This window comes from Cibotium barometz, chromosome 3 (genome assembly GCF_041138505.1).
Source record: "Cibotium barometz isolate CiBa-2024 chromosome 3, ASM4113850v1, whole genome shotgun sequence".
Classification (NCBI taxonomy): domain Eukaryota; kingdom Viridiplantae; phylum Streptophyta; class Polypodiopsida; order Cyatheales; family Cibotiaceae; genus Cibotium; species Cibotium barometz.
Genome location: NC_141048.1, coordinates 61,750,481 through 61,759,887, shown reverse-complemented (window position 1 = coordinate 61,759,887; position 9,407 = coordinate 61,750,481). Strand labels below are relative to the sequence as shown.

General features: G+C 39.5%; 1 long non-coding RNA gene across 1 annotated transcript; it reads left to right on the top strand.

The window, feature by feature from the left end:
- Window positions 1–6,595: 6,595 nt before the first annotated feature.
- Window positions 6,596–7,134, top strand: LOC147640350 (uncharacterized). The gene is made up of 2 exons (XR_015269720.1): window positions 6,596–6,825; window positions 6,930–7,134. It is a non-coding gene; the product is annotated as an uncharacterized LOC147640350 (long non-coding RNA).
- Window positions 7,135–9,407: the final 2,273 nt, after the last annotated feature.

Genomic DNA, 9,407 nt, shown 5'->3' with positions numbered 1-9,407 from the left:
CATGAGAGAGAGAGAGAGAGAGAGAGAGAGAGAGAGAGAGAGAGAGTGTAAGTGAGAGAGTTAGAGAGAGAGAGAGAGAGAGAGAGAGAGCTTCTATGTGTGGGAGAGTGTCTGAAGAGAGAGGGAGTGTGTGCATGTGTGTGTGTGTGTGTGTGTGTGTGTGTGTGTGAGAGAGAGAGAGAGAGAGAGAGAGAGAGAGAGAGCAAGTGTGTATATGTGTGTGCATGTGAGAGAGAGAGAGAGAGAGAGAGTTTTAACATTTGAGAGTGTGTGTACGTGACAGAGAGAGGGAGAGGGTCATGTGCATGTGCATGTGTGTGTGTGTGTGAGAGAGAGTGAGAGAGAGAGAGAGATGGTTGTAGAGAGGGAATAGTTTTTGTCTGGAACCTTGGTCGGCCGCGCAGCAACGCACGGGTGCAATACTAGTAAAGTTTAAACGTCTACTTCCTTCACACTTTTCAAAATGAATGTCTCCTTTCATCAAGACTCACAACTTTCAATATATATTTAAAGTATATATTTTGTTTTGTACATGTTGAATCACATTCCAAATCTACACGTTGTCAATATAGATAACTTAAGGTTTTAAATTTTTTTCTTTACAGACTTGCATACCTATCTTCTATGTATATAAACTGAATCCGAATCCCTTTTGTGAATAAGTTCCCTCTTGCTTGATTGAAGATATTGAAAGAGTTTATCAACTATCACTTTGCATTTCCTTCTCTCTCACGGTTTCATCTTGAGCATAATTTCCTTCTCTCATGGTTGCATTTTGAGCAGAATGAGTTCCCTTGTTTGATTGAAGGCTTATTATTACGAAAGGATGTATGTGAAAGAATGGATGTGAATGTGTATGTGATGAATGAATGTGAATGACTATGTGAAAGAATGGATGTAGATGTATGTGAAAGAATGGATATAGATGTGTATGTGAAAGAATATAATGTGATGTAAAGATATGTGATGTCACATGAATATATGTGGGTGTGAAGTGATAGATATGAATGTATGGATAGATGTGAGAAGTCGAACATGTGAACGATTGGATGGATGTGGATGAATGAGATGAGATGTGTATGAATGTGATATATTGTGGATAGAATGTATGTGATGGGATGGTTATGAGAATGTATGTGGTGGATATGAACGAATGAATGTGATGGATATGAATGAATGTGACATGATGTAAATGGAGATAGATGTGATGTGTGATGTGAACGAATATGATGTGATGAGATGTGGATATGGGTAGATGCGAGTGGATTAGATCTGATGCGAATAAATGAGAAAAGATGTGATGAGATGGAAAATGTTGTGATGAGAATGGGAATACATATGAAATAAATGAGAATTGATGTGGAACAATATGGAAAGACGAGAGTTCGTTATAGAAACTGTATTTATGACATGTTTTTAAATGACTGTTTTATGCCAAGAATGCTGGGGAAGCATTCTGACCGTCTTGTAAATGAGGTCGTGGAGACCTAATCTGTTAAAGTTGCAACAGCTAAAGGAGAGTCAATGGAGGATGTCTCGCGTAGCAAGGTTGGCCGAGGTCTTGACCAGCCTCGGTTCGATTTGAATGGTGAGCTTCCCGTACGGTGAATGAGGGACCAAGGAAGCAGCCTATGAGTGAAGCACTAGGTGACCTGTGAAGGATCCTAGAGGGTGCTGAGACCATACGGTGCTCGGGCTCTAGGTTGCCAAAGATATCCACACGTATGTCGTGGAAGATATTGGAACAAGGAGTAAGAGTTGTTTTCTGAATGCGGGCATGGATCTGGTTGATTGACCTTGCTGGTCCTCAAAAAACGGATGAGTCCATGGCTCTTTTATATGGATCTGTTGGTTAATCTTACTTATCTTCAACGGAGATTCCATTTTGATTTTTATAAGTGAAAATATTACCGGTTACTATGAGCTAGGAACTATCGAAAAGGCCCCTGAGTGGACAGGTGGTGAGCATTCTGGTTGCCAATGATGCCATAGGTACACCGATATTCAGGAAAATTTAGAAAATAGGATTCAACCGGATATTTTGGAGGATTATGATCAATGACACTATGGTTTCATTAAATGATTGTTTTAAAGAGTCACAGTTGATTCTGTGAGAAAAGGCAATTTCATATTAGGTGTGTAAGTGGTCTGACTAGTGTTAAGTTTGCATGAATATCTGGCTAGGGGGCATGGGAACTCTTTTCCCTGATACCCAGGACAAAACCTAACCAAATTTTTAAATGGATTCCATCATTGCAGTGGTTGGGTGGTTGGCTAACCCACGGGACTGGATGGGATGGATCCCTAAAATGAGACTCAATTTTGTTATGGTACGATAGATGAAGTAAATCCCGAATAAAAATTGTTCTATGGAAAAGAATCAACGGTTGTGCCTCTCAATGAGGAAAAAAGCGTTGGTCTCTATGATCCAAGCACAATCTTTTGCTTGATATGACTATGGGACTTATGGGTTCGGTCAGATCAGTTCAGCTAGTTAAGGCTTTTGATAGAGTAAAAATATCCTAGAGGAGTCGCCCGTGTTTTTCGGGCGAGGGAAGTTTTTTCGGGTTCGGTTTTGGAAGAACCCAGGGATTAGTCTCTTGTCCGGATATCCGTGGGGTGAGGCCCTGAGTGAGGAACCCTGCCCCGCGCAAGAAGTGTTACTTCCACTGCTAGCACGGAGGTCCCCAATAGGACAACCTTATGGCTTCTAATAGAGACCATAAGAAAGTCCCCAACAAGGGAACAACCAATGAGTGAAGCACAAAGGTAAGAACTACCTCCATAGAGAGACAAAGCAATCCCTCTTAAGTATCTGAGAAAGTCTAAACCCCGCAAAAGAAATAGAAGTAATTGGTAGACCAAGAGAGGGCTCCACCACCTCCACTATTGCCCAAGAAAGTCTCTTAAAAATGTCAAACGAAGCCTATAAATCCTCCACGACAGAGAGCAAAAGAAGAAGAAGTTGGGCCATCTAGGAATTGGGGGAAGGAGAGCTTCAATAAAGTGAAGCCATGAGAAACCCCAACATTTAGGCTCATTTAAGAAGAAGTGAAGGACCAAGCCTAGTGTCAAAGCACTTAGGGAAAAGAACAATACACAAAACTTATCATTAGGTATGTCAAAGAGCACCTTTCTAACATGCGGTTCATGAAATAGCTCAAGACTATAGCCTTGCCAATGTTCAACACTAGAGGTTGTGCAAGAAGCTACAGAGTAGATGCTTATTGGCCTTTCTAAAGACACTATGTGCCATCCATACCCATAGGGTATAACAATAAAAGATAAAGACATGCAGTTGGCCAAGGGAATTTGTGGCGATCATAGCTTAGTGTTAACCCTCATTGGACACCTCTCTAGCGTCGATGCCATCCATTGACAACCGTAACTTTATTTTGCTGTTGACATTAAAAATACTAACATTGTATATTTTACGTGTGCAATCACCGCTTGGCTATAAAAGGCATGCCACATGATTAAGATTTCATACTTAGATTAAGTGTTTTCACAAGCCTAGGTAGTCGTGGATAGCCATGGACCTATTTTTTAAGTATGGTCAGCCAAGGTGTGAAGGTTGGGGACCAAGATAAGGGTCAATTTGTATTCTCACCATTCATTCTCTTATGCAATTAATAGAGTTCTCTTCTTCTCTACTCTCTTGCTCTCTTGTGTGTCTTGCTTGCTTGCCTAATTCAATTAGAGCTCTTATATGCTCATTATGTATGTGTGAGTGTATGTGAGACAGGGAGATTGAGTGAGAGGAGGGTCGAGCTTCCTTTGGAGTGCGGCAAAAGTGTTGGAGTGGAGCTTTCGAGTGTGGCTGCCCCTCGTCTCCTACAAGAATCGGAGCACAAGCGTTTATGAGGTGAGTGACACACCTTGCCCATGCAATTGTGAGCTAGGTTATGGAAGATTAGCTTCTTAGTTGAGCTATTTTATACTCTTGAGTGGAGTTTGGCCAAAGCCCCATGACCTTGGATAGCTTCTGCACTTTTTCTATGGTGGTGTAAGGGCTTATAATAAATGGTGGCGTTGTCAACGGGGAATCGCCCCACCATATAGCCACAATGCATTTTGAATGCGTGTGTATATGATTAATTTCTGTTTTCTATTTTTTCAAGAATAGTAAAAACGAATTACTGAAAACCTATCCATTTTATGGCATTGTTGGCATTAATGTTGAAATCTACAATTTCTACATGTTCAATTTATGCATTTTCTAAAATTTTCTCAATTTCTACATGTTTTTCAATTTTCGTATGTTTTGTATTTTTTGTGAGTTCTACAATTTATGAATTTAGGTTAATTCTCCTTCCACTTATCATTTACACATTCAATTTGTGGTTTTTTGCATTTTTATTTTTTTAGTGACACTTGAAAATTTTGCATTTTTACACAGTCAAGGAGCTTAACTATGGGAGCTAGCGCCCACGTAGCGCTTGCTTGACCCGGAAGAAATACACTATTTCTGGTGCCAAACGGATTAAGAAACACAAAAGACGCGTTTTGGAAAGACTTTGGACAATCCAAAAAAATTTAAAAAAAAAGATTTTAGAAATAAATTAAAAATTAAAAATTCCCAAACTTGTTTGAGGCATCTGTAGTAGGACCTTCTAACATCCCATATTCACATGCAGCTACTACGATCTGGGCATGTATTCCGATATAGACGATAGTGCATCTATCAAGCTAGGTGCATACCAGCCTACACTGAGCTCAGGACCTTCGGTTGAAACCCAGTTTAGCATTATACAAGGACATGTACTAGGGTCCAGTGATACTTCGTCAGATTTTGAGTCAATGGAAGGATCCCCAATCTTAAGAAGTGAGAACCCTAACCACGTCTCACTAGTCAAGCCAACTGCGTAGCTAGCTACCTCAGAGGTTCGTCGGCCTCAGCCGCTAGCTTTGAACCAAATCTTACTACATATAGAGACCATATTTTAACTCTAGAGAGACACCTGGTGTACTCTCATCATTGCCAAAGAAGAGAGCGTTCACATTGACATCATGTCTATACAGCTCCTGTTGCACCTGCTGCTCTATAACTATGAACATCGAACCAACCCCTGCACAAGTGCTTATGCCCGATAGTAGGACATTAGAAGAAGTGCAAGTAGTAGAGGTACTAATCTAGGGAGAATCTAAGCTTCCAGAGCAAAGGAAGAAGAAACTTTCCAAGTGGCACAACAATGATTAGAAGCACAAACAGCCTAGTATACCCAAAACAAGTCCCAACCAAGGATTGCGGAAGTAGTGCCTGACAGTCTCGACACAAGAAATAACATTGTGTCTACCTCGGGGGAAGAGCTAGACTTGCAAATCATGGATCAACATCTTCTCATCACACATGATTGGGAGTATGATGCATCAACAGAGACTCTTGTAGATTTCGCCACAGGCCAAGCTTATGGTGTTATTTGGGAGGGGATTGTCCAATCAATATCTGGGGCTACAACAGAGGAGGAACTACAAAGAAAGATACAACTTTTGTGAGTGACGAGTCCAAAAAATCTAGGGCATGTGTATTGATGGATACATTAAGAGTCGCATTGCATTGGCCAGAGATTATATATGCATGCACTTGTGGATGGATTGAATGCCCACGTTTTCTTGATCTTCCTCTACTTAATGTAGCCAAGTTTTTCAATCAATATCATTATGCTCAAGATGAAACCATGAAAAAAAATTGCGACCTGATGGTCTTATAAACTCTTGCGATATCTTCATTCAAACAAGGGAACTCAGAGTATTCACGATTGGTGAAATGGAATGTGAACAAGATTTGTACATATTTGTTTGACACTTTTGTACTTGAATTTTACTAGATGCAAGATGCATGAGAAGCCTTTTGCAAGATGAGAACTTGGCAAGTTGTTTAATCAATGTCATTGTGCTCAATATGAGAGAAGGAAATGTAAAGTGATGGTTTGATAGACTCTTGTAATGAGGCTTCAATCAAACAAGGAACTCATTCACAATTGATGAAATGGCATGTGCAGTAAAGTTGTTTAATAAATGTCGTTATGCTAAAAATAAGACCATAAGAGAAGGAAATTATGCTCAAGATGAAACTATGAGAGAAGGAAATGCAAAGTGATAGTTTGATAAACTGTTGCAATATTTTCAATCAAGAGCAAGGAAACTCATTCACGAAAGGGATTCTGATTTAGTTTATATACATAGAAACTCATTCACGAAAGGGATTCGGAATTAGTTTATATACATAGAAGACGGGTATGCAGGTCTGTAAAGAAAAAAATAATTTAAAACCTTAAGTTATCTATATTGACAACGTGTAGATTTGGAATGTGATTCAACATGTACAAAACAAAATATATACTTTAAATATATATTGAAGGAAGTAGACGTTTAAACTTTATTTTCAAGAAGTGTGAAGGAAGTAGACGTTTAAACTTTATAGCACACCAGTGTCCTTGGGATTCCCTTGGCTGCTGCTGGCACCTTCCACATGCTCGATTAGTTCACCACGCCGATAGCGTGACTCCGGCATTATAAAAACCTCTTGCTTTGCTTTTGCCATATGCCACCTGATCAGCTCTCTCTCTCTCTCTCTCTCTCTCTCTCTCTCTCTCTCTCTCTCTCTTTGCCGACACCACAGAAATTATAAAGCCATGGCTAATTCTGATCGTCGCCTGTGTTATGCTACTCTGCTTCTTCTGATGGTCGCTGCTTCAACTCCCACCCCAACCTTAGCGCAGGGCACTTGCACGTGCCTGAACTTGTTCCCGTATTGCCCCCTTATTAGCTCTAACTGCGATGAAGGCTACACAGCTGCATGCGGCTGGGGTGGGGCTTGTGGAAGTAAGTAAATACTTAAACCCACATTAATCAACTCTTAATCCACTAGGTTTACTCTGCTGCCTGCAGTGCTCACTCACTTATCTTTATTAATTCTGATGCTGCAGTATGCTTCTGTCTTTCAACCTCATCCAGCCTCAAGCTTCCGGTGGAGCCCGTTGTGTAGTAGGAGTTCCTACTACTACTACTGCTGCTGCTGCTGCTGCAGCAGCAGGAAAGTAGCTCACCGTATGTAAGCCGCTTTGAAAGGATTCCCGTGCTTTCAAAGCGCACCCATGAATAAACACGAACTTTGAACTTGTTTGTGTCTACTGCTAGTCTCTTGTTTAAAAAGAAAGTTGATGATACTAAAGTTGAGGGCCCTTGCCTGCGGCGTTGCCATTTGATGTTGATTACACAAGGAACTTTTAATTGTTCCATAGGTAGTAGGGAATCTTTAAATATTGGGGAAAATTTTTACACACATGCATGTGCATGTGCACATAAACACAAAATTTTACACACACATGCATGTGCACATAAACACAAATTTTATAGGTCATACATGTTGTACCATGATATTTATGACTCATGAGCATATACATACCACCTGGAGATAGTACACAACATATGATAGTCTCTAAAGATCTCATAAGCTCATATAAAAGCTCATGATCTCTTACACAGGCTCATAATCTCATATAAGAACTCATAATCTTCTATTGATATTATAAGAGCCCACAATATTTCCTTATATCCAAATAAGACCCCCTAAGAGCTTAAAGGAGCTACTACATGATTTTGTGATGTCTTGTAGTGGTAGGAAACTCTCTTGCCAATGGTACTCCATAGAGTTTTGTGCCTGATATGCACTATGAGCTAGTTGAAATGGCAAATACCTCAGGTGAGGGGGGATGTTATGGACATGAAAATCCAATATTCCCTTTATGCTTATAGAAGGCACCTCATCCCCCTTTTCACCATGATGGGTGTCTAAATGATGGATTTATCCATTTTGCCAGTATGCATGAGCTTCACAAAATAGCCATGATACAACCCTTTGATCAGTGGATGTAGACATCATGTAGCTCTCCCTACTGATCATGATAAGTCTCATCCTTCCCCAATAACAAAAAAAAAAATTGAAATATGCTTTGTCATCTAAGCAAAGCATCTACCTAACCGTTGAGTTGAGTGCTACCCAACCGCTATATTGAGTCTCATTCAAAATTCAAGTCATTTGAAACTGTACACAATCAAGCTAAGTTTTTCCCCCCATTTGAACCCACTATACCCAATCAAGCTAAGCTTAAGCGTTCAGTTGTTGGTAGCTTAAAAAAATTTGAGCAGTATTCTCTGAGTGTCTCTACTCTGTTCTAGCTTTAAGAGATCACACCTTGGCCATAAAATTATTGCTTCATTATGGGTACCATATTACAAAACCAAGTAACCTCTCATACTAATGGCTTCATATTGATGGAATGCATAGCTTTATTTTCATGTATCTCCCAAATGGCCTGCTATTTGCTAACTATTTTATGCTAGCATAAATCTATCGACCCCATGCTCAAGCTGATAACAAAATGATGGGACCTCAACAAACTCATTAACAATCAGCATCTCTTAATGATTCAACGGTTCAATGAAGGACTACTACTTTACAGTGTTGTCTTTGATTTGCTCACACAATAGCCTAAATAACACTTGATTATTTAGTGATTTCAATATTGCATATCGAATGGAACTTGAAAAGCTTACTTGATTCCACCTAGGATACACACCTTGGGACTAGCATAATACTCTTGTCCAACTTTTTGTTGTTTCATGTTTAATCCATGAGTTACAAAAAAGCATTACTCACCTTGACAAGGATAACAACCGTGCTTCACTTTTGAAGCCTGCACACCCATCAGTTTGTTTGGTTCTAATCAGTTTTCACGTTGGGGACAGATGTAGATGAGGGACTACCCCCTAGTGATATTTGTTCAAAGCTGTTGAAGCATATTAATCTTACTTTTGGTAGGAGACTGATGTGGAAACCCAATTGTGAAAGTGTTATTTGGCTCCTAGTTTTCAAGCCTACATTATATTTCAAAGTTTGTATGTCCCCACAATCATGTATGCTATAGTTTGAGAAATTTGATTATCAAAAAATATCCCGTGCATCAATTTGTGGATTTCCTGACAAGATACGCTCTCACACACACCCACACACTTTTAAAAAAAAATCATAATATTTAGAATATAACTTTTATTCTAACTGCTCAAAATCATAGATCTCTAAAAAGCTCAATGTATATTTGAGAGTATGCGTGCAAGTAATTTTTGGCATACATCTGAAACCATGTGCTTGTCAAAGCCCACGCTTAAGTAGTTCTTGATAAGAAATATAAAGTGACTTGGATTTTTTGAAAGATAAAAGAGTAACATCTACAACACGTGGGTCTAGAGTGGTGTGAAGTTGTGGTGGTCACTCTTACATTTAGTTTCAAGTCCTAACTACCTTATATTAAGTGTAATCTATCCCTTGAACCTAAAGTTCTAAATCACTCATGACAACCATTGCAAGAATAGAAAATGTTTGTGATTGGCGTTCTAGATTGTTG